Raw genomic sequence first — 21,847 nt, 5'->3', positions numbered from 1 at the left:
GTTGTCGGCGCTTTCGATTATTCTTTTCCTGCGCAGGAGCTCATTCATCTCCCTGGTAATTCTCCGTTTCCTTTTCCTGCCCTCCTGTTGCAGGAGTCCCCTCCAGGTGTCTTTCAGGTAGTCCCAGACTTCCGGGGTGACTTGGGGGGCTTCCCTCAGCGTTCCCGCGATGAGGTCCTGCAGGATTGGGACACAGGTGTCGTCTGCCAGGAGCGCCGGATCTAATCGCCAGCGGGTATCGCCGGCTCGGGGACCAGGTGCTCCTCTCACCGTCGTGAGGACTGGGGCGTGGTCAGTCTTCCTTGCCAAGACGTCCGACAGGGCGAGTACCTCGCATGCCACGATGGAGGGAAGGAAGAGGTCCGGGATGTAGACACGGTCGATCCTGCTGGCCGTGGTTCTCGATGACCGGGTTGCGCCGAAAGTGTCATCGTGTAGATGAACCCATGCGTCCGTGAGCCGCAGGTGTCGAAGGATCTTCACCAGCTCTTTGGCATGGTAGGTAGACCCCCCTCGGCCCGGGCCCCGGATGTCTCTCATCGAGTCAACCACGCAGTTGAAGTCACCGAGGATCACGTGCGGCAGGGGTTCGGCCAAGGATGCATGGACCTCCTTAAAGAAGGAGTTGGTGTCTGCGCGCGTCACTGGGGCGTATACATTCGTAAACCGAACCCTCCTTCCATCCACGTAGGTGTCGAGCATGATCGTACGCCCGTTAGCTCCGAAAATACAGTGCGATCCCTGGCGATACCGTCCCGAGACAAAAATAACACCGACGCCACAAGACCTAGTGGGCGAAAGAGAAAAGAAACCGTCGACGTGGCAGGCGCGCCGGAAATTGGCGACGTCTAGGGGAGACCGAAAGTTGGTCTCTTGAACAAAAAGTAGGTCTATGGCGTGGTCCTGGGCAAAAGATAAAACTAAGCGCTGTTTGTCACGGTCCCGGAACCCTCGGACGTTCCAGGTGGCAAACTTAAGCGAAGGCATCCCCGGTCACTTGGGTTCACAGAAAATAAAGGAATAAACAAATCAAAACAAAACGAAGGTAACGGGAGGGGGGGGTAATCGGGACGATCGCCAAAGATCGCAGGCATCGTAGGTGCGTGGAGCGCGCTTGCCCCGTCTGCGTCCGTGCGGCGGTTGCCCCCTTATCAGCGAGCGAACTCCGGCTGCTGTAAACAAACGTGACGTCATCCGCCGAGGCGGCAACAGAGGAGAGTGCGAGCGGGCACGTGCCCGTGATAGCGAAAACCACACGATGCGTTGAGCTCCCATGCCAATAGCGAGGGCGTCTCGAGAAGGCTTGTCTTATGAAAGGGAAGGGGGGGTGGGGGGGTGGCGTAGGCGGGCGCATAGCCGCCTATCTTGGTCGCTACGCGACTTCGTCCGAGGGCTGGGGGGCGCCGTCGCCGACAGAGCCCTTCCGCGGCCTCTTCGGCTGGTTGCGGGCTGGCGCGTCGCTGTCGCTACTTCCTCCGGGAGGGCCTGAGCGGCGCAGGGCGGTCTCGGCGTTCTCGGCCCTCCCCGCTGTCCGGTCTTCCTTGCCGTCCGCCGACCGCTGGCGCGAGTGGGAACGGTGTCTCTGTTCTAGCCCAGGCGGTTGCGTCTTCCCGGGGGCGGGTGCGACCTCTGCTTTGCTAGTTGTTGGCGACTGGCGGCTAGGGCCGGGGAGTGCAGCCGGGGCGTCATGTGCCTTGTCTACCGGAGGGATGTAGCGGCCGCAGCTCTTTATCGGGATGTCGTCAAAGCTGGGTGGACGGGTGTTCCCGTCGTGTAGCGGTGGAAATGTCACGTCGTTCACCACGGGGGCGCCGTGCCCCTCGTTATCGGTGGTTTCCTCGCCCTTGGGGAGGGAGGCCTGGTCTTCGGGCCCCGACGATACCACCACCCATGAGTCCCGCGACGAGTCTGGGGAGCTGGACTCCGTGCCGCTTCCGAGGGCGAAGGTCGCCGCGCGTGTCGGCACTGCCCGTGTCTTCCACGTTCATTGGCTGGGCCGCAGGAATTGACAGGGCCGAGGGCTCGGTGTTCGTGGTGTCGCTCGCGTCCGTAGTGCGTGGTGTCGCGATGTGTCGGCGCGTTGGAAGGCGTCCGAGCAGGCGTCCTTGGGTGCAAAACCTGCAGGTTCGACCTCTCGGGGCGACTATCCGAGAAGTTGAGTACGCTAGCTCGGTCCTGGTTGCTGGCGGTTTCATGCGCCGTTAGGAGGCCGCGAGCGGCGGCGACGTAGGAACGTTTGCGAAAGCAATCGCGGGTACCGTGCTTGCCTCCGCATCTCTTGCACTCGGCCTCACACCCCTCCGTATCGTGGCCAAAGGTGCCACAGCGCTTACAATACGGCGTCGTGCAAGCAGAGGCCATGTGGCCCACCTCACTACACCGCGCACACACTCGCCTCATGCCCCTGTACTCGAACATGACCCGGTGCCCCGCAACAGTTGTGAAGTTGGGCACCGGTTTGCTCATTTCCATGCGCACGACGCGTACGCCATTCAGTTTGTTTTGCCGGTTGTAGGTCGCGAACGCTACGCTCTTCACCTTTCCAAATTGCGCGAGCGCGTTTGTTAAGGGGTCGTCGGGAAGGTATGCGGGGTACCGGAACACGTTAACAAATGTTATCGGTGGCCCGACAGCCTCCACCGCCACTCTCTCGTTACGAAGCATGAAGCCCTCTGCGACCATTAGCTTGGTTGCTTGTGCTGCGTTGCGAGTGCACACTAAAAACCTAGAACCGCCCATGTGTTGCAGGACAGTGCACGCTATCGTCTCCCGCAGTTAATCTCGATAGCGTCGATTAAGTCGTCTATGCCACGTCGCCGTCCGGGGCATTGAAAACAAAAATGTTTTCCCTCACCGGGAGGTTAGTATGCGCGGCGGCCATGATGGGGGCGTTGCCGTGCACTCTTCGGGCTGGGAGAGGGGGGGTGGCTTGTGAATGGTTGGTAGCGCAGGTGTTCTGCGCACTATTTGACGGGCTCAGCAGGCGCTGGGTCCAAGATCTGGTATATGGCGGTTGGAGACGCGACGGGAGGCTCCGGGACAGCAGTGTGGTCCGGGTCCGCTCGCCCCAGGCATGGTGGTCCACATGGCTGGGGCCCTAGACCAGGGCCCAGGTGCTGCAGCGGACGCAGCGCTCCAGAAGAGGGGGGGGGGGTCGACGACTGTTCTTGCCAGACGGGTGACCCAGGGGTCGACGTCGGCGTGACGGGACCCCGGGAGGTGCTTGGTGACTTGTAGAGAAAGAAACAGCTGTCTCGACACTTTGATCTTAGCCAAAAGGCCGAGAAGCGATAAGGAATTAATTGTCCTTAATTGGAGTGCAACATTTCAGACCACATTAACAGGTCCGGCAAACCACCAGGTAAATAACAGCAAAGCAATTCACCCGTCCGAGCACTGCAAAGTGGCCGTGTGCAACGAGCACGGTTTGGCGTGCTACACTGCATTGCTGTTACTCCAATCGCCAAAAAAATTCCTTGCCTGCATAAAAGAATTCTAAAACCATCAACTTGCTTTTGCAAAGCCTCGAAAAAAAAACGCGAGTGGACGTACTCTCGCTCGCACGCTGACGTCACACACGACGCCGGTCGCAGCGTGATACCACACGACACGCAGAACACGAGCCAGCGCTTCTTTTTCACGAACATCATCTTTACTTGTAATGCTCGTGGCCAGCCATGGCACCAAAATGTGACCAACAGTACCCCCCCCCCCTTTCTTTTTTCCCCGAAAAAAAAAATCCATTACGTCACACATCCAACATGGCTTCTGCCGGGGTACGCTGGCTGCCCAACGCCCCCGGAACGTCGACGTCAAGCACCGCGAAGAGGACGTGCCGACGGCATCAGCGTACTCCATGCATACCTTGAAACCGCCTTTCTCAGTTCCGACGTGACGGACACCGCACCGCCGCAGCCTGCGAGCCGTTCCTCAGGCAAGGAAAGACCTGCGGCGAGGCCGACCCATGAAGCCGTGCGTCATGTCACCAGCGTGTTTTGTGCTGCCGGTGAACGGGGGTGGCGTGTTGCGCGGTAATGGAACGTGGTGTGCCGTGCTCACGGGAATCGTGTAAATTTCAGAGGTGTGCACGGCACTTCGCGAACCACGAGCACCACAGCGAATTCGTTCACGAGTGGGGTCGTGAAGCTCCTTTTACGGCATGTCACGGTGCGAAGTGAACGTGTACACACACTGCCTAAGTCGCAAGCGACGCCTCCGAGCTTGAAATGTCCGCGATATCGAAGTTTTGCTGATTCCGAGGGGTAGGAGTGCTATGGTGGCGTGTACGAGCCGCCGGCACGGCGCTCCGGCGTCCGAGCGAGGCATGAGGCCGCACAAGCAGCGCGGAAAAGGTCGCGGAAATCAGTGGATAAGCGATCGCCTGGGCTTCTGGTGCAATGCAGGTGAGTTAATTGTGAATAGGCTTCGAGAGGCGGTTGATGAAATGAACGGCACCGTGTGGCAGCCTGCACCTACCTGACTTGACAGATGCTTTTACCGAACAAGCTACGCACCGCTGATGGAATCCCTGGTCGTGCAGCTTGTTGTGCTTCATCTTCTTCTTCATCTTCTTCTTGACGCTGTTTCGCTGTTTGTGCCGGGCATTGCTGCGGTGGGTGCCAGCAACGAATCGCCCCTGCCGCTGGTGAAATCTGTGGCCCACCGTCGGCGGACACAAGAAAAGCACACGAACACGCGCACCCGGCGCTGCGCTTGATACGAATTCTCGCTCGTCGGGGCACCACTGCACCGGGTACGTGGTGCGTCTTTCGTTGTTTCTTATTTTTGGAGGGAATGGTGTATAAGTAAGACGTGGTCTCTCTCTTACCACGTCTTACTTATGCACTGTTCCCTCCAAAATTGAGAAACAACGAAAGTCGCACCACGCACCCGGTGCAGTGGTGCCCCGACGAGCGAGAATTCGTATCAAGCGCAGCGCCGGGTGCGCGTGTTCGTGTGCTTTTCTTGTGTCCGCCGACGGTGGGCCACAGATTTCACCAGCGGCAGGGGCGATTCGTTGCTGGCACCCACCGCACGTTTCGATACCTGATCAATTTGTGCTCTCGCCCATTGCGCTGGTGATGACAACACATGTTCCAGGGCTTCATATATTTGTTCATCCGTCGTTTGCTTTGGTTTCATCAAGCGCAAGGCAAAGAAAGGGGTATCCTTGCGTGTGCAGCTGTATGCGTGTTGCTTGAAATGTGAGCGCTGACCAGACGGACGCACACAGACGCAAAATAAAAATCGAAAATCGAAACGTTTATTTCTCTCCATTGTGCACAACATCGTCGATTCCTTTCAAAAGCCGAGAGTGCCAAAATTGTTGTCCTCTCGTCTCATCCCCCTCCCTATTGCAAAATACAACAACGAAACAGCTTTCGCACCAACAACGAGCTGCACGAAGAGCGAAACATTCACCGCGCGCGCACGCAAAAACCGCGTCAGCCGGGGCGGCCGAGCGGGTGGAGACCAGCGTGCGGAAACATCCCCAGACAAGGCATACATTTCACGATTAGTACAATCACACTTCCACCTCATTTTAGACTGCAATATTCTCACCCCCGAGGGGGTGAGTGGGCCGATCCCGGAGATAGTGCAATACCGGGCCAACCCGTGGCGGAGGTGAAGCAAGCTTCAAGCACTCCGCCGCATTCCAAAAATAAGTTTAATATCTTGGGTCCAAATAGGACCCGTATCAGATATTAAGCTGATAAGAACAGAGGCTTTTTATTGAATGTTTCGGACAAGATCGGCCGGGTCAGTACAGGGAGCCTACTGGTAGTAGGTGGGCCTGGAGACGTGGGCCGCGTTGACCCCGGATGTGGAGAGCGCAAGAGGAGCAGGTAGCACTGCACAAGCACGACACACCACGGTACGGCACAGAGGGCAGCTCACGGGGGATCTCACGCACAAAGGAACACGTGGACACAGGGCGACGCACGGGGGAATACACGAACACAGCACCGGTCAATCACCGCACACGGGTGACGCCTAAGGGCGACCACCTCTCACGTGGGCGTGGTAGATAGCCCTCGACGCAGCGATGACTTCGTTGACGCAGAGGCGCTTGAAGAGCCGGGAGTACGAGCGCGAGGATAGCCGCCGCAAGATGGCGTCGTTGCCAGGATCCCAAGATCCCAGGGCACCAACGATGACGGCGGCGACGGTGACGCGCTGATATCGCCGGCGGAGGTAGGCGGCCACGGGCTCATACTTGGCCAGCTTCTCGTTGCGGGCGTTGGAGAATGCCGCCGGGGTGTTGTCAAACGGGCAGGCAACGTCGAGGACGATGGCCTCTTCTCCGCTGACGAGCACCAAGTCTGGCCGAAGAGCCGTGTCCCCCACCGGGCGATTTTCGAAGGCCACCGTGAACCGAGGCGCGGCAGCAGCTCGAAGGCGGGCGACGACCGCGTTGTGACGGGCCGTGTAGGCGGTGCTCCTCTGCAGGCAACGGCACAAAACGTGCGATAGGGTTTCGCGGCTGTAGCCGCAATTCCTACAGCGCTGGTCACGCCCTCCGGAGTCCCACATGCGGGCGCCGTTCAGGGGTAGCAGGTTGAGTCTGGCGCGGTGTATGAAGCGCAAGTCCGCAAAGGTGGTGAAGGCGCCGGTACGGAGGAAGTGGGAGCTAGCTGGATCCGCCGCCACACACGCCATCACCTTCCCCTGGTTAGGCTGGTCTTGCAACGCGCGGTCCCGATCCGCAGAGACGACTTCGCAGATGGATCTCATTACCCGGTTGCGGTGGGCGGAGGTGATGTTGGCGTCCCCACAGGTGATGCGCGGGTTCTCGGGGTCGAGGCACCAGGCGACCTGGAGGCGCCGCGAAGCTTTACGGGCCTCCGTCCAAACGGACCGGAGTTGGCTAGCAGGTGCTCGAAAGGCATCCTCGGTCGCTCCAGCCAAGTACGCCTCCACCTCAGCCCGGGTGGGGTCCCAGCCTAGGCGCGCTTCGGCGATGGAGTAGAGATCCCGGAACGCCATGTCCCGGAGCTCGCGGTCGGCGGACGTGATGAGCTTGAACGCGTCGTCTATGCGGCACACGTCGCTCAGTTCCGCGGCGTCAGGAATGGCTGCAGCGCCTGCACGGGAACTCCCTTAGACGTATCCGTTGGATGCGTTCGCCGGCAGGTAAAGTGCCCTCTTGATCAGGGGACGAACGGCGTCGTCCAGGCGGCGCCAATCGGTTTTGGTCAGGACGCCGCACCTCATCGCGAAGTTCAGCGCCGGGTAGACAAATGTCCGGACTGCGTCCAGGCGCTGCCACGGCGCGAGCATCGACGAGAGGAGGGCCGTGGCCTCAGCGATGGCGTCGTCGATGACTGCGGTGTCGGAGGTGACCAGTCGGAAGCCCACTGGACGGCCCAGGAACCGTTGCGCGGCGTGGTCGCGAAGGGCGGCGATGGTGACGCCCGAGACGGAAACCTGGATTGGCCGCATGCCGGCAGGGGTGGAGCCGCTCATGTGTAGCGACGCACACTTGCCTGTGTTGAGAGTAAGGCCGAGTCGCGTGGCTAGACTCTCGACGCGGTCGATGCGCTGCTGCAGGGCTTCGGGGGATGTCGCCAGAAGTGTGAGATCGTCCGCGTATGCGAGGATGTGGTGGTCGGTGTCCTCGCCTTGGACATCGCGGACGATCGGATCGACGACCATGTTGAATAATAGCCCGCTCAGCGGACAACCCTGGCGGAAGCCAGCCCTGATGGAAACGGGCTCGGAAGTGCCATCCGCCGCGACGAGGCAAGTGGAGTTGCCCGTGTAGAGGTCTTGTATCAAGGCCGTGAATGTGTCGCCGGCGCCGGCACCACGCAGGGCGTCGGCACCACGCAGGGCTCTCAGTGGGACCTCCAATGTCCGCCAGAGCTGCTTTTGTCGTAGCCTATCGTAGCCAAATGGCCGAGAAAACAATAGCATTTGTCGATGCCACAGCACCATAAACGCAGAAACATCTCCCACTGCTCTCTGGTGGGACCTCGAATGTCCGCGAAAGCTGCTTTTGTCGTACCCTATCTTAGCCAAATGGCCGAGAGAGAGGCGCGCGTTAGAGAGGCAGCGTAGGAAAGTAGAGGGGGAGCGGACGCGGATGCGCTGGCCCTCATCGCGGCGCTGCGCAGGAGAATTTCGGAGTCGAGCCCGCATTTTAGAGGAGCCAACCAAGGTAAGCGCTGGCCTGAACGCGCGCAGCGCTCCCGTCGACACCTCGCCCTTCTCCGAGGACGAGGTCCTTGCGCGCCTGCGGAAAGCCGAGAACACCGCCCCGGGTTCGGACCGCCTTACTTACCACCACTGGAAGTCCGTGGACCCGGAGGCCCGGTTTCTCTCGGCGCTCTTCAATGCGTGCATACACCATCGCCGCACGCCGGACTCCTGGCGCACCTCGAGGACCGTCCTCATCTAAAGAAGGGCGACCCGGCCGTACCGAGCAACTGGCGGCACATCGCACTTGGCAGTACGGCCTCCAAGCTGTACGCCAAGTGTCTCGCCGCCCGCCTCCAGTCCTGGGTCATGGAACACCGCGTGCTCTCGCACTGCCAGAAGGCCTTCCTCCCCTACGACGGTGTTTTCGAAGTGAACTACCTATTCCAACACCGCTTCGATGGGGCACGCTCTGGCGGTCCGGATATGTGCGCGGCCCTACTGGACTTTACGAACGCGTACGGATCGGTGCCTCACGGGGCCCTGCTCGACGCCCTCCGCGGATCCGGTGCGGGTACTACCTTCACCGCCCTCATCGAGGACCTGTACCGGGACAACCGCACGGTCCTCGTCTCCGCCGAAAGGACGTCCGAGCCCGTTCCCATCGCCGCCGGTCTCCGCCAGGGTTGCCCGCTAAGCGGGTTTCTTTTCAACCTGGTGGTCGATCCGGTCATTCGTGGAGTCCACGGCACCGGGGACGCACACAACATCCTGCTTACCGAGCGCAGTTTGAAGGCGTCCAATACAAGAGAAATGAATTATGGCTGCACATTTTAAATAAAAGCGTTAAAACAGGTTTAGCTGAGAAAAATTGGGCAGAATTAAATCTAACACGACGGCTGCGAGCGAACCGTAGAACCCTTATTATTTTTTATCACTTTTTGTGAAAACATTCCGTGAAGTATATGAAATTGTAGTTTTGGTTCGGCTGGTAATGCGGATGCATTCAAACATGGTTACAGTTTTTTTTGTTGCGATGTTGTTATCTGGTACCCTCAAAGAAATGGGAGTGTTACCGTGTTGCGAAGCCACTGATAATCTAATGTTGGCAATCGTTTTGGTACAGCAAATACTGATAGCCTTTGCCGTGAATCGGCAGTCATGGCGCGTTCTTTTATGCGCACTAGTGAAAGCCAGAACCTGCTGGTTTGTGCTGGTTTGGAACGTGCAATGCTTTGTCCGCTGAATATACTGCATGAAAAGTGTTTTGGTCGCCTGTGATGCTTACGATGGCGCATGAATATGTAAAAATGATGCAAGTGGATGACCTAATGTCTCAGTTTCAGCACTGCTGTAATTGTGTCCATTTTAATCTGAGATCCGGTCGCAACAATTACGAGGATATTGAATGTTTTTTTAGTCAGGTTAAAATTTTATTTGATATTGTAATGTTCACGGAAACATGGTTTATCTGCGAAGAGGATGTCTTTGAAATGCACGGACACAAATCTTATTTTGTAAACCGCCCTGAGAAGCGTGGCGGAGGCGTAACTATTTTAGTGTCAAATAGCATGCAGTGCGAATTACTTTCTGACTTCTGCTGCTCTACTGCTAACTATGAAGCACTTGTTCTCAAATCACGGAAAAGCTTATTTTGCGTCTGCTATCGCCCCCCTCACGGTGAAGTTTCTGTTTTCTTTAGCTTTTTAGATTCCTTCTTTGAATTTGTAAATCATTACAAGTATCACATAATCTTGGGCGGCGACTTTAATATTAATTTAATGGCCGATAACCCTAATAAAGCCACCTTCGAGTCTCTCTTAGACATACACAACTGTCAAAATGTAATTACTTCTCAACGCGACTGGCAAGAACCACAGAAACACTTATTGATGTCTTTATTACCAATTTTGATGAGACACGTGTAAACTCTGGTGTCATTAACTACTGCCTCAGTGATCATCTTCCCATATTTATATCTGTTAATGTCTCATCTGAAATTTTTCACCACTGAATCAGCGGTGATGTTTTCTTACAGGTTAATCAATGCTTCCACGTTAACCACTTTTCGTCAGGCTATCTCACATGAAAGTTGGGATGATGTTCTTAGCGAAACCGATCCAGAAATAGCCTATGATACATTTTTAGAAAAAATTACGTCTATCTACGATGCATGCTTTCCACAAAAAACATTTAACCGACCAAAGAAAGCTCGTAAACCATGGATAACGAGTGAACATTTGTTTCTCATAAGGAAACGAGACCAGCTGTACAAAAACTTTATTCAAACTAGATGTCCCGATGTGCTTAGTGCCTTTAAAAATATAGGAAATATAGGAAAAGAACTTCGCACTGCTAAAAACAGGTATTATTATCATCGACTCATTTCTTCGAGCCAAAGCTCTGGAGACATGTGGCGCAAACTAAATACGATAATAGGCAGAGGAACTGAACATATTACTAGAAAACTATTACTAGAACATATTACTAGAAACATATTACTAGAAAAGATAACCTCGAAATTTCCGGTGAAGAATTAGCGAAGGCATTTAATGATTCCTTCCTTCGCAACATTCCATTATCATCCGGAAGTGACAGCTTCCCCTACATGCAGCCGCGTTGTGAGCACACAATGTTTCTGTGGCCAACATCTGAATCGGAAATTATTGCAACTTACACTAGCTTAAAAAACAGCACAGCTACAGATAATGCGGAACTTCAGATCAAACCGGTAAAATTTGTCATTGACTTAATTGCGCCATATTTAACGCATATAATTAACAGTTGTATTTCATGAGCAGTATTTCCGCGTAGGATGCAGTGTGCTAAAGTTACAGCTATCTACAAGAAAGGCGACAAAAATGACCTTGGAAATTACCGTCCAATCTCCATTCTCCCTGTGTTTTCAAAAGGTTTTGAAAAAATAATTTTAGCACGATTGATTTCATTCGCTGACCCTTACAGCATCTTAACGGATTCACAGTACGGTTTTCGGAAGGATAAGTCTACTGAGCTGGCATTGCTCACGCAAAAAGAAATAATTCTTGAAATGTTTGAAAGTCAGAACTTGGTCCTTGGCATCTTTTTGGATTTCACGAAAGCATTTGATCTTATTAACCACAACATACTAAATAAAAAATTGGAGCACTATGGCATTCGAGGAAAAGCTTTGTCGCTTATTTCATCCTATCTACAACATCGTTAACAGTTTGTCATGGTTAATGGTCACTCTTCTTCAATTAAACCAGTCAATGTGGGTGAACCACAGGGGAGCATTCTCGGTCCTTTTCTCTTTGTTCTTTATATTAACGACATTGTTAATATTTATCTTAAGGCAAAACATATACTATACGCTGATGATACTAGCCTCTTTTTCGCTGGTTCGGATGTTGCATGTCTCTCGGATCGAGCAAATGAGGCACTTCATTCCATTCACTCGTGGGCTAGTAATAATGAGCTAAAGCTGAACATCAGTAAAACCAAGGCAGTTTTGTTTCACCCGCGAAACAAATGCTGTGCAGTCCCCCGATTAGTGCTCAACAATTCTGAAATAGAAGTTAAGAATAGTTTCAAAACGCTAGGTGTATTTTTCTCGAGTAACTTGTCCTGGGCTGATCACATTAATTACTTGCTGAAAAAGCTGTCAAAAGTAATTGGTCTCATGCGTCGACATTGCTTGACTCTCCCTCTTTCAATTAACAATATTTTATACAATGCTCTATTTTCCTCTACTCTGACCTATGGTGCACTGGTCTGGGGGACGACAACAAAAGAAAATATAAAGAAAACTTCTCTTACTTCAAAAGCGTGCAATACGCATAGTTTTTAAAGCTCGTTACCTAAGTCACACACAGGCCATGTTCGACAACTTAAAATTGTAAGCGTACAAAACATTTACAATTTCAGATTACTTCGGCAACACAAGTTGGAAACAAAAAAGAAAATTTCCCTTCTAAAGACATTGGCGAAATTGACCCTGCATACCACACACGCCATCCTGAAATATGGAAAATTCGAAAATGCCGCACGACTTATGGAAAGCAAATGCTCAGGTACACATTACCTACATTACTAAATGAACTTGACAGAGATGGTACGGACGTAGCTTTAATGACTTTGAATGAGTTACGCAATATGTATGTACAACTGTGATTGTTTCTTTTTGTCCATGCGCCGACATCACCATCCCGTCGACGCACCGGAACCGCGTCATGCGGTCCATCCGCGAGGTCCTCGCGGCGGACCGCGACCGTGCCCTGCTGGCCCAGCCCAACCAGGGGAAAGTCATGGCGTGCGTCTCGGCGGACCGCACCAGGTCCCATTTCATGCGGAGTGGGGCCTACACTTACTTCGCGGACTGGCGATTTGTTCACCGGGCGCGCCTCAATCTTCTTCCTCTGAACGACGCCGCCATGTGGGGCCCTCCGGACCGGGACCAGCGATGCAGGACCTGCGGTTACCAGCGGGAGACCCTGCCGCACGTGCTGGGCCACTGTATGGCACGGAGCGCCTTGTACACGGCCCGGCACAACGCCGTGGTCTCCCGCATCCGCACCGCAGCGTCGAGGAACTTCAGCATCGCCTTCGAGAACCGGCTTGTTGGCGACACCGGACTACTGCCCGACCTTGTCCTCGTTCGTGGAGAGGAGCCATCGTGTTGGACGTGGCGTGTCCCTTTGAAAGCACACGCGAGGCGTTCACGAACACGAGAAACGACAAGGTCTCCCGCTACGAACCAGTCGCCGCCTACCTCCACCGACCCTACCACCGGGTCTCGGTGGCAGCCGTCATCGTCGGTGCGTTGGGCGCCTGGGACCCCGACAACGACCGCGTCCTGCGCCAACTCTGCTCCCGACCCTACGTGAGGCTGTTCAAGAAGATCTGTGTCAGCGAGATGCTGGCAGCATCGCGGAACATTTACCATGTCCACGTGCGCGGCGGCCGTCAGTAGTCGCTTGGCTCTATGTGCTGTGCTTCCCCTAGTGTGATCACGTGCACCTGTGATTTTTTTCCCCTGTGCATATGTGTGCTCGGTGTTGTGTGGTCATCCAGTGCGTTCCATGTTACTACGTGCCTCCCTAGGACTCTGACTCGTGTTCTCGCATACGTCTTTGCCGGGACTTTTTTCCGCCTTGGTTCCAGGCCAGTTTAGTACGACCGGTTGTGCTATTCTACACCCCCTCACATCTCGCTTCTCGGCCTTTGGCTAAGATCAAAGTGTAGTAGCTTTGACCTTCCAAAGGTCGGAGGCGGTCCCTTGTGGGCTTTGGCCACCCCCGCAAGGTCCTGTATGTGGACTTCGGTCGCCCAGGAGGAGTCCAGGCCTTCGAGGGGGGTCGCGGATGCGGGGGACACCGGGGCAGGAGGTCGTTGTTTGAGGAGGCGTTTGCTGAGCAGCGTCTTGAGGCATGGTAGTTGGTAGGGTACGGGATCGTAGCTCCAGGGGCATCGAATGGGAGCACAGCACTCTCCACCAATTTGTTGAGGTGTTTATTAGACGGCAGTCGGCGACGATGCTCAATGGCGACAGTCAAGCAAGAACACGAGCTCAGAGCGCGAGCAGGAAGAGCCCAAGAGGACGACCCACTAGAAGGATATAGAGAGCGCAACCCCTTACTCAACTCAAAGGCTTCGCTACAAATGTGTGGAAGCCGCAGCACCATAAACGCAGAAACATCTCCCAATGCTCTCTGGTGGGACCTCCAATGCCGGTGAAAGCTGCTTCTGCCGTAGCCTATCTTAGCCAACTGGCTGAGAAAACATAGTGGATGCCGAAGCACCATAAACGCATAAACATCGTTGCACTCTGGTGGGACCTCCAATGTCCGTGAAAGCTGCTTTTTTCATAGCCTATCTTAGCCAAATGGGCGAGAAAACGTTAAAAATTGTGGATGCCGCAGCACCATAAACGCATAAACATCTCCCACCGCTCTCTCCTGGGACCCGCCTCACGTACAACCATTGGAAGTCCGTGGACCCGGAGGGACGCTTCCTCGCGGCGTTGTTTAACGCCTGCGTTCACCATCGGCGGACTCCAGAGGCATGGCGGACCTCCCGGACGATCTTGATCTACAAGAAGGGTGACCCGGACGTTCCCTGGCGACCGATTGCCTTGGGAAGCACGGCGGCGAAACTCTACGCTAAATGCCTCGCCGCCCGTCTCCAGGCATGGATCGTACAACACTCGGTCCTCTGCCGATGTCAAAAGGGCTTTTTACCAGCCGACGGAGTATTCGAACTCAACTACATCCTCCAACATCGGTTAGACGCTGCGCGTTCCGGTGGCACCGACCTCTGTGCGGCACCACTTGACTTCACAAATGCCTACGGGTCGGTACCCCACCAGGCCCTCCTGGACGCCCTCAGAGGTTCCGGTGCCGGAGACGTCTTTACCGAGTTGATTGCTGACCTTTACCGTGGTAACAACACGGTCATCGCTGCTGCTGAGGAGGACACCGAGCCGGTGCCCATACTGGCCGGTCTACGCCAGGGATGCCCACTCAACGGCCTCCTTTTCAACTTGGTCATGGACCCAATCATCCGCGACGTCCAAGGCGAGGACGACGCCCACAACATCTTGGCGTATGCGGATGACTTGACCCCCCTCGCGCCCAACCCTGACCTGCTACAGCGCCGCATCGACAGAGTCGAGACGCTTGCCACCTCCCTCGGCCTGTCCTTAAACTCGGCCAAGTGTTCGTCCCTTCACCTAAGCGGTCGGACACCGGTCGGCATGCGGCCCACGACGTTCACCGTGTCTGGCACGCCCATCGCAGCGCTCAGGGACTACCAGCCCCAGCGCTTCCTCGGCCGCCAGGTTGGATTTCGTCCTGTTACCACAACCGGCAACATCATCGACGACATGATTTCCCAGGCACGGGCCATCCTGTCATCCATGCTGGCCCCGTGGCAGCGCCTCGATGCCGTCCGGACCTTCATCTACCTGGCATTGAACTTTGCCATGCGCTGCGGTGTCTTGACGAAGACCGACTGGCGCCGCCTTGACGACGCCGTCCGGCCCCCAGTCAAACGTACCCTATACCTACCGGAGAACGCGTCAAACCACTACGTCTACGGAAGCGCCGCCGCCGGAGCTGCCGGTCTACCTGTGGCAGCTGAGATAAGCGACATCTGCCGCATTGACTCGGCATTTAAGCTCCTTACCACGACGGACAGGGAGCTACGGGACATGGCGCTCTCGGATGCCTACTCGGTGGCCTCGGCAAGGCTCGGCTGGGAAACAACCCGCACCGAGCTCGAAGCTTACCTGTCGGGGTCGATCGAGGACATCTACCGGGCCCCGGCAAACAGCTCCGTTCAGTCTGGACGGAGGCGCGCAAGGCGTCTCGCCGCCTTCGAGTCGCCTGGACCTTGAAGCCCGACAACGTCCGCATTACGTGCGGCGACGTCACCTTGACGCCCATTCATCGCTGCCGCGTCATGCGGTCTATCCGGGCCCTACTCGCCACCGAACGTGACCGTGCCCTCCATGAGCAAGCCAACCAGGGGAAGGTGATGGCCTGCAGGTCGGCGGACCGTGCCAGCTCGCATTTTATGCGGACTGGCGCATTTACCCACTTCGCCGACTGGCGCTTCATTCATCGCGCCCGCCTTAATCTCCTGCCCCTCAACGGCGCCGCCATATGGGGGCCTCAGGACCGGGACCAACGATGTCGCACATGCGGCTACCAGCGGGAGACCCTGCCGCATGTGCTCTGTCACTGCATGGCAAGGAGCGCCATGTACACGGCACGGCACAACGCAGTGGTCGCCCGCCTTCGTACCGCAGCAGCCTCCAACGACTCGGTGGCCTTTGAGAACCGCCCTGTCGGCAACACGGGCTTGCGGCCTGATCTCGTGCTGGTACGCGGCGAGGAGGCGCTTATCATCGACGTGGCGTGCCCATTTGAGAATACGCCAGCCGCTTTTGCCAACATTCGCAACGACAAGACCGCCACGTATGAGCCCGTCGCCGTATACCTCCGGCGCCGATACCAACGTGTCACGGTGGCAGCCGTCATCGTGGGAGCCCTCGGCTCCTGGGACCACGAGAACGACCGTGTGCTCCGGCGCATCTGTTCTCGCCCTTACGCTCGCCTCCTCAAGAAGCTTTGCGTAAGTGAGGTCATTGCGGCTTCCCGCGTGGTGTACCACGTGCACGTGCGGGCCGGGCGTCCGTGATGTCTTGTACCATCTGTGCCGGTGAAGTGAAGTGCTGTGCAGTGTCGTCCGTGCCTCCCCCTGTGTTCGTACCACCTACAGTCTGTTGCCTTGCACCACCTGGCTCTTCGTCTACGGCTCCTGCCTATTGTGGGGACTTGCTTTGACACCTCGCTTTCTCGTCTGCACAAGAGCTCCCTTTGACAGGATACAATGCCCTTCATGCATTGCCCGAAACATTGTCACAAATAAAGCCTGTGTTCTTATCAGCTTAATATCTGATACGGGTCCTATTTGGACCCTTATTTTTGTAATGGGGCGGAGTGCTTGAAGCTTGCTTCACCTCCGCCACGGGTTGGGCCGGTATTTTCTAACCCCTTCGGGGGTGAGAAAATTGCAGTCTATGGAAGTGTGATTGTACTAATCGTGAAATGCATGCCTTTCCGCACGCTGTTTCCGCACGCTGGTGTTCACCCGCTCGCCCGCCCCGGCTGACGCGGTTTTTGCGTGCGCGCGGTGAATGTTCGCTCTTCGTGCAGCTCCTTGTTGGTGCGAAAGTTATTTCGTTAGTGTATTTTGCAAGAGGGAGGGAGCTGACACGAGAGGAGAACAATTTTGGCACTCTCGGCTTTTGAAAAGCTTTGAAGATGTTGCGCACAATGGAGGTCGAGGCCTACCTTTCTGGGGACATTGAGGGCGCTTTCCGGGCACCTGCCAGCCAGCTCCGTTCCGTGTGGACGGAGGCGCGCAAGGCATCCCGCCGCCTCCACGCATCGTGGTCCCTGGATCCGGCAGAGGTCCGTCTCACGTGTGGCGACAAGACCATCACGCCACCCCACCGCTGCCGTGTCATGCGCTCGATCCGCGAGGTCATCGCCGCGGATCGGGACCTCGCCCTCCGCGACCAGGCCAACCAAGGCAAGGTCATGGCCTGTGTCGCTGCTGACCGAGCGAGTTCACACTTCCTCCGGACCGGCGCCTTCACGCAGTTCTCCGATTGGCGTTTCATCCACCGTGCGAGGCTCAACCTCCTCCCGCTCAACGGGGCTCGCATGTGGGGACCGGCCGACCGGGACCAGCGTTGCCGGACGTGTGGATACGCCCGTGAGACCCTGCCACACGTGTTGTGTCATTGTATGGCACGGAGCGCTGCCTACACGGCGCGCCATTATGCCATAGTGTCACGACTCCGCGCAGCTGCTACGTCATCGTTCACCGTCGCTTTCGAGAACCGACCCGTCGGCATAACACCTCTCCGCCCGGACTTGGTCCTGGCGTCTGGCGAGGAGGCGCTGGTGATTGACGTAGCCTGCCCCTTTGATAACACGCCGGACGCCTTCGCAAACGCACGCAATGAGAAGCTCGCCAAGTACGAGCCTGTCGCCGCCTATCTCCGACGCCGTTATCAGCGGGTCTCTGTCCACGCCGTCATCGTTGGCGCCCTCGGATCTTGGGACCCTGCTAACGACTCCGTCCTGCGGCGGTTCTGCTCGCGACCACACCTGCGGTTCCTCAAGAAATTATGCATGAGCGACACCATCGCGGCGTCACGCGGCGTGTACCACGAGCACATTCCTCCTGGTCGTCCTCCCGCACCGTGATTTCGAGTGCCGTGTTCGTTCTCGTGTATGTGCTGTGTGATGGTGTGCCTCCTGTTATGGTGTGCCTCCAGTTTTGATGTGCTGTCCCTGTGCGTTGTGATGTGCTGTCCTTGTGTGGCCTCATGCCTCGCTCGGACGCGAGGGCGCCGTGCCGGCGGCTCGTACACGCCACCATAGCAATCCTACCCCTCGCAATCAGCAAAACTTCGACATCGCGGACAGTTCAAGCTCGGAGGCGTCGCTTGCGACCTAGGCAGTGTGTACACGTTCACTTCGCACCGTGAAATGCCGTAAGAGGAGCTTCCGACCCACTCGTGAACGAATTGGCTGTGGTGGTGTTTCGCGAAGTGCCGTGCACACCTCTGAAATTTAAACGATTCCCGTGAGCACGGCACACCACGTTCCATTACTGCGCACCACATCACCCCCGTTCACCAGCAGCACAAAACACGCTGGTGACAGGACGCACGGCTTCACGGGTCGGCCTCGCCACAGGTCTTTCCTTGCCTGAGGAATTGCTCGCAGGCTGCAGCGGTAGGGTGTCCGTCACGTCGGAACTGACAAAGGCGGTTTCAAGGTATGCATGGAGTACGCTGATGCCGTCGGCACGTCCTCTTCGCGGTGCTTCACCGGCTTGACGTCGACGTTCGGGGGGCGTTGGGCAGCCAGCGTACCCCGGCAGAAGCCATGTTGGATGTGTGACGTAATGGATTTTTTTCCAGAGGAAAAAAGGCGGGGGGGGGTGCTGTTGGTCACATTTGGGTGCCATGGCTGGCCACGAGCATTAGAAGTAAACATGTTCGTGAAAAAGGAGTGCTGGCTCGTGTTCTGCGTTTCGTGTGGCATCACGCTGCGACTAGCATCGTGTGTGACGTCAGGGCGCGAGCGAGAGTACGTCCACTCGCGTTTTTTTTCGAGGCTTTGCAAAAGCAAGTTGATGGTTTTAGAATTCTTTTATGCACGCAAGGAATTTTTGTGGCGATTGGAGTAACAGCAATGCAGTGTAGCACGCCAAACCGTGCTCGCTGCACACGGCCACTTTGCAGTGCTCGGACGGGTGAATTGCTTTGCTGTTATTTACCTGGTGGTTTGCCGGACCTCTTAATGTGGTCTGAAATGTTTCACTCCAATTAAGGACAATTAATTCGTTATCGCTTCTCGGCCTTTTGGCTAAGATCAAAGTGGGGACAATCGGATCGAGATCAGCGGTGCCGCGTCTGCGGCTACTCCCGGGAGACGTTACCCCACGTCGTGTGTCATTGCATGGCGCACAGCGCTACGTACACGGCACGACACAACGCCGTGGTGGATCGCCTACGCACCGCAGCATCGGCCCGCTTCACCGTCGCCTTCGCTAACCGCCCCGTGAGTGTTACAAACCTCCGACCTGACCTCGTATTGGTGAGCGGCGAGGAGGCCATTGTCCTCGACGTGGCCTGCCCTTTCAAAAATACGCCAGACGCACTCACCAACACGGGAAAAGGAAGGTCGCGAAATACGAGCCCGTGGCGGCCTATCTTCGGCGTCGTTAGCAGCGGGTCACCGTGGCAGCGATCGTCGTCGGAGCCCTGGGCACTTGGGATCCAGCCAACGACGCCGTGCTCAGGAGGCTGTGTGCGCGCCCGTACCTGCGCCTTTTCAAACGGCTGTGTGTAAGTGAAGTGATAGCGGCCAGGCGCGGTATCTATCACGACCACGTGCGTGCTGGCAGGAATTAACCTGTGCCGTGTACACTTCCCTCGTCAGAGATGTTCTGTGCCTTCTGGTGTGCTGTGCCGCGATGGGCTGTGACTCGTGTTGTGCTGTGCCGCGTGACTCGGCTGCATCGGGGCCTTCGGCTCACGCCCTTCAGTCGCACACGCCTCTGTTCGGGCTGGACTTCCTGTCTCTGTGCTGACATGTACTAAACATTTACCAATAAATTTGTTCTTAAAGGTCGGAGGCGGTCCCTTGAGGGCTTTGGCCACCCTACAAGGACCCAGTATACGGACTTCGCCGTCCAGGAGGACCTCGGAGGCCCTCGGAGGAACCAGGAGGGACCAGGCGCTCGGACCGCAGACCAGGACCCACTAGGAGGGAGGTCAGACCGGCGGACCAGGCATCGACCCACTACCGGCGCAGCGGCTCGGGCCCACCCCAGGACGAGGAGACCACCGGGAGAGGGCTTGGTAAGCGTCAACCACCTTTTCTTGCCTGCCTCTCCCAGCCCGGTCGCCGATGCCTGCGGGCGACCACCACGGGCCCTGCTCCTCGTGACCGCCACCGCCTGGGCCTGCCTGGACCTGCTGCTGCCTGGACCCCCTGCTGCCCGGACCTGCTGCCTGGCCAAGGATGCCCGGCCCTCGGAGGAAGACGCCAGCCGCACCAGGGAACCCGGCCCAGCCAGGGCCTTCCTGGACTGGCCCCACGCCACCGCCACCTGCCGGGCGGACTCGGCGACGGCATCCACCTGCGGCAGCGGGTTCGCCGACGCCCCCCGCGCCCCGACGCCTTCGGCCCGGGACGCCACCCTCCACCGCGGCCTCGGGCGCGACCTCGACGCTGTCCCCCGCCTCACCGCCCTCGCCGCAGCAGGGCCCTTCACCTCGGCCGCTCCGAAGGCGTCCGGCGCCTTCTCCTGCTGACTCCCCGGTACCACCGCCACCTCGTGGACGGCGCCCAGGTTCTGCGGCCTCGGACGGGACCGCTCGACCGCCCTCCTCACCTGCGCTACCTCTGGTCGAGCACCGTTCACCGGTCCTGAATGACGGCGTACTGACGGTGTGCTATCGCGTCCCTGGCACCCTCCGCTGTTCTCATCGGGGATGCGACGCTGTATACACGACTTCGTCGTGGAGCCTCCGCGTCCGCTACCTGAGGCGGCACTTGGAGGGTGCCCACGGCGTTGCAGTCCGGGACCGAGTCACCCTCTGCGCCGGCTGCGAGGCGCCGCTACCGGCCCAACCACAACGCCACTCCTGCGGTGCAGACGAGCCGCAGGCGTCCACGCCCGACCAGCCAGGTCTTGTGTGCTCCCGATGTACTCGAGAGTTCCGCCTGCCGCACCACCTTGATGCAAACTTGTGGTGGCACGACCTGCACGACATGGACGGTCCGGTTGCCAGGAGTCTGTCGCCCCCGTCCTCGGCCTCGGTCGCGGGCACTCCAACGCCATCGGGAGCACCCCCTCCCGACAGTCCGGCGTCGCCTACGTCCTCCTCGCCGAGCCTACCTCGTCCACCATCGCCGCCACTACCATCGGCGGTCCCTATGCCTGTATGTGGCCCACCCACTATTCCGCCGTCTACACCTTGCGAGGACCCGCACTCGCCCGCTTCATCGCCTCCGGCATCCCACGTTCCATCCGCCAGGGCCGCATAGACCGCCTCGCCGTCCTCCATGGCCTCGCCGACTCCCTCGGAGCCTGCCGAGCCTGACGACCCTGGCCCGGATGTCCTGGAAGCCGACGTCGCCGATGCCCCTGTGGACGCGCCGGCCTTAGACCTGCCCCCGGACCACACCCGCCTGCTTGCGGACCAGGTCCGTGTCCTGCGGGCCACACTTCGAGACGCCCCTTCTGCTCAGTCCCAGGACGCTTGCGAAGATGCTTGGACCCAAGCAGTCGCCCTAGCAGTGGCGGCCGTACGCCTACCTACTACGTCGTCGGCACGTGCGCCCCGGGAGATCAACCCCGCGAACGCCGCCGACATTCAGCGCCTGTACCGGCGCAACCGTCGGCGGGCCGTTCGCTTGATCCTCGAGGGCCCCTCCTGCCCCTGCGCGATCCCCTTGCAGGAGCTGCAGGACCATTGGGGAACAACCTGGTCAGCACACACGGCCGACACCCGCCTCCTGTTCCAACGACCAGCCGCCCCGGCCCCCGTCGACACCTCGCCCTTCTCCGAGGACGAGGTCCTTGTGCGCCTGCGGAAAGCCGAGAAGACCGCCCCGGGTTCGGACCGCCTTAC

General features: G+C 57.5%; 1 protein-coding gene, 1 non-coding gene and 1 pseudogene across 2 annotated transcripts in view; 1 reads left to right on the top strand and 2 right to left on the bottom strand.

The window, feature by feature from the left end:
• Positions 1-21,847, bottom strand: part of LOC125756281 (uncharacterized) — a 206,606-nt gene that overhangs the window by 9,800 nt on the left and 174,959 nt on the right. The gene's annotated exons all lie outside the window — the stretch shown is intronic.
• LOC119375699 (U2 spliceosomal RNA) lies at positions 5,572-5,753 on the bottom strand. The gene has a single exon (XR_005180443.1). It is a non-coding gene; the product is annotated as a U2 spliceosomal RNA (small nuclear RNA).
• Positions 16,526-16,683, top strand: LOC119375721 (U2 spliceosomal RNA; annotated as a pseudogene).

The sequence above is a fragment of the Rhipicephalus sanguineus genome, chromosome 11, assembly GCF_013339695.2.
Source record: "Rhipicephalus sanguineus isolate Rsan-2018 chromosome 11, BIME_Rsan_1.4, whole genome shotgun sequence".
NCBI lineage: Eukaryota > Metazoa > Arthropoda > Arachnida > Ixodida > Ixodidae > Rhipicephalus > Rhipicephalus sanguineus.
This window is presented reverse-complemented; position numbering and strand designations above follow the sequence as displayed.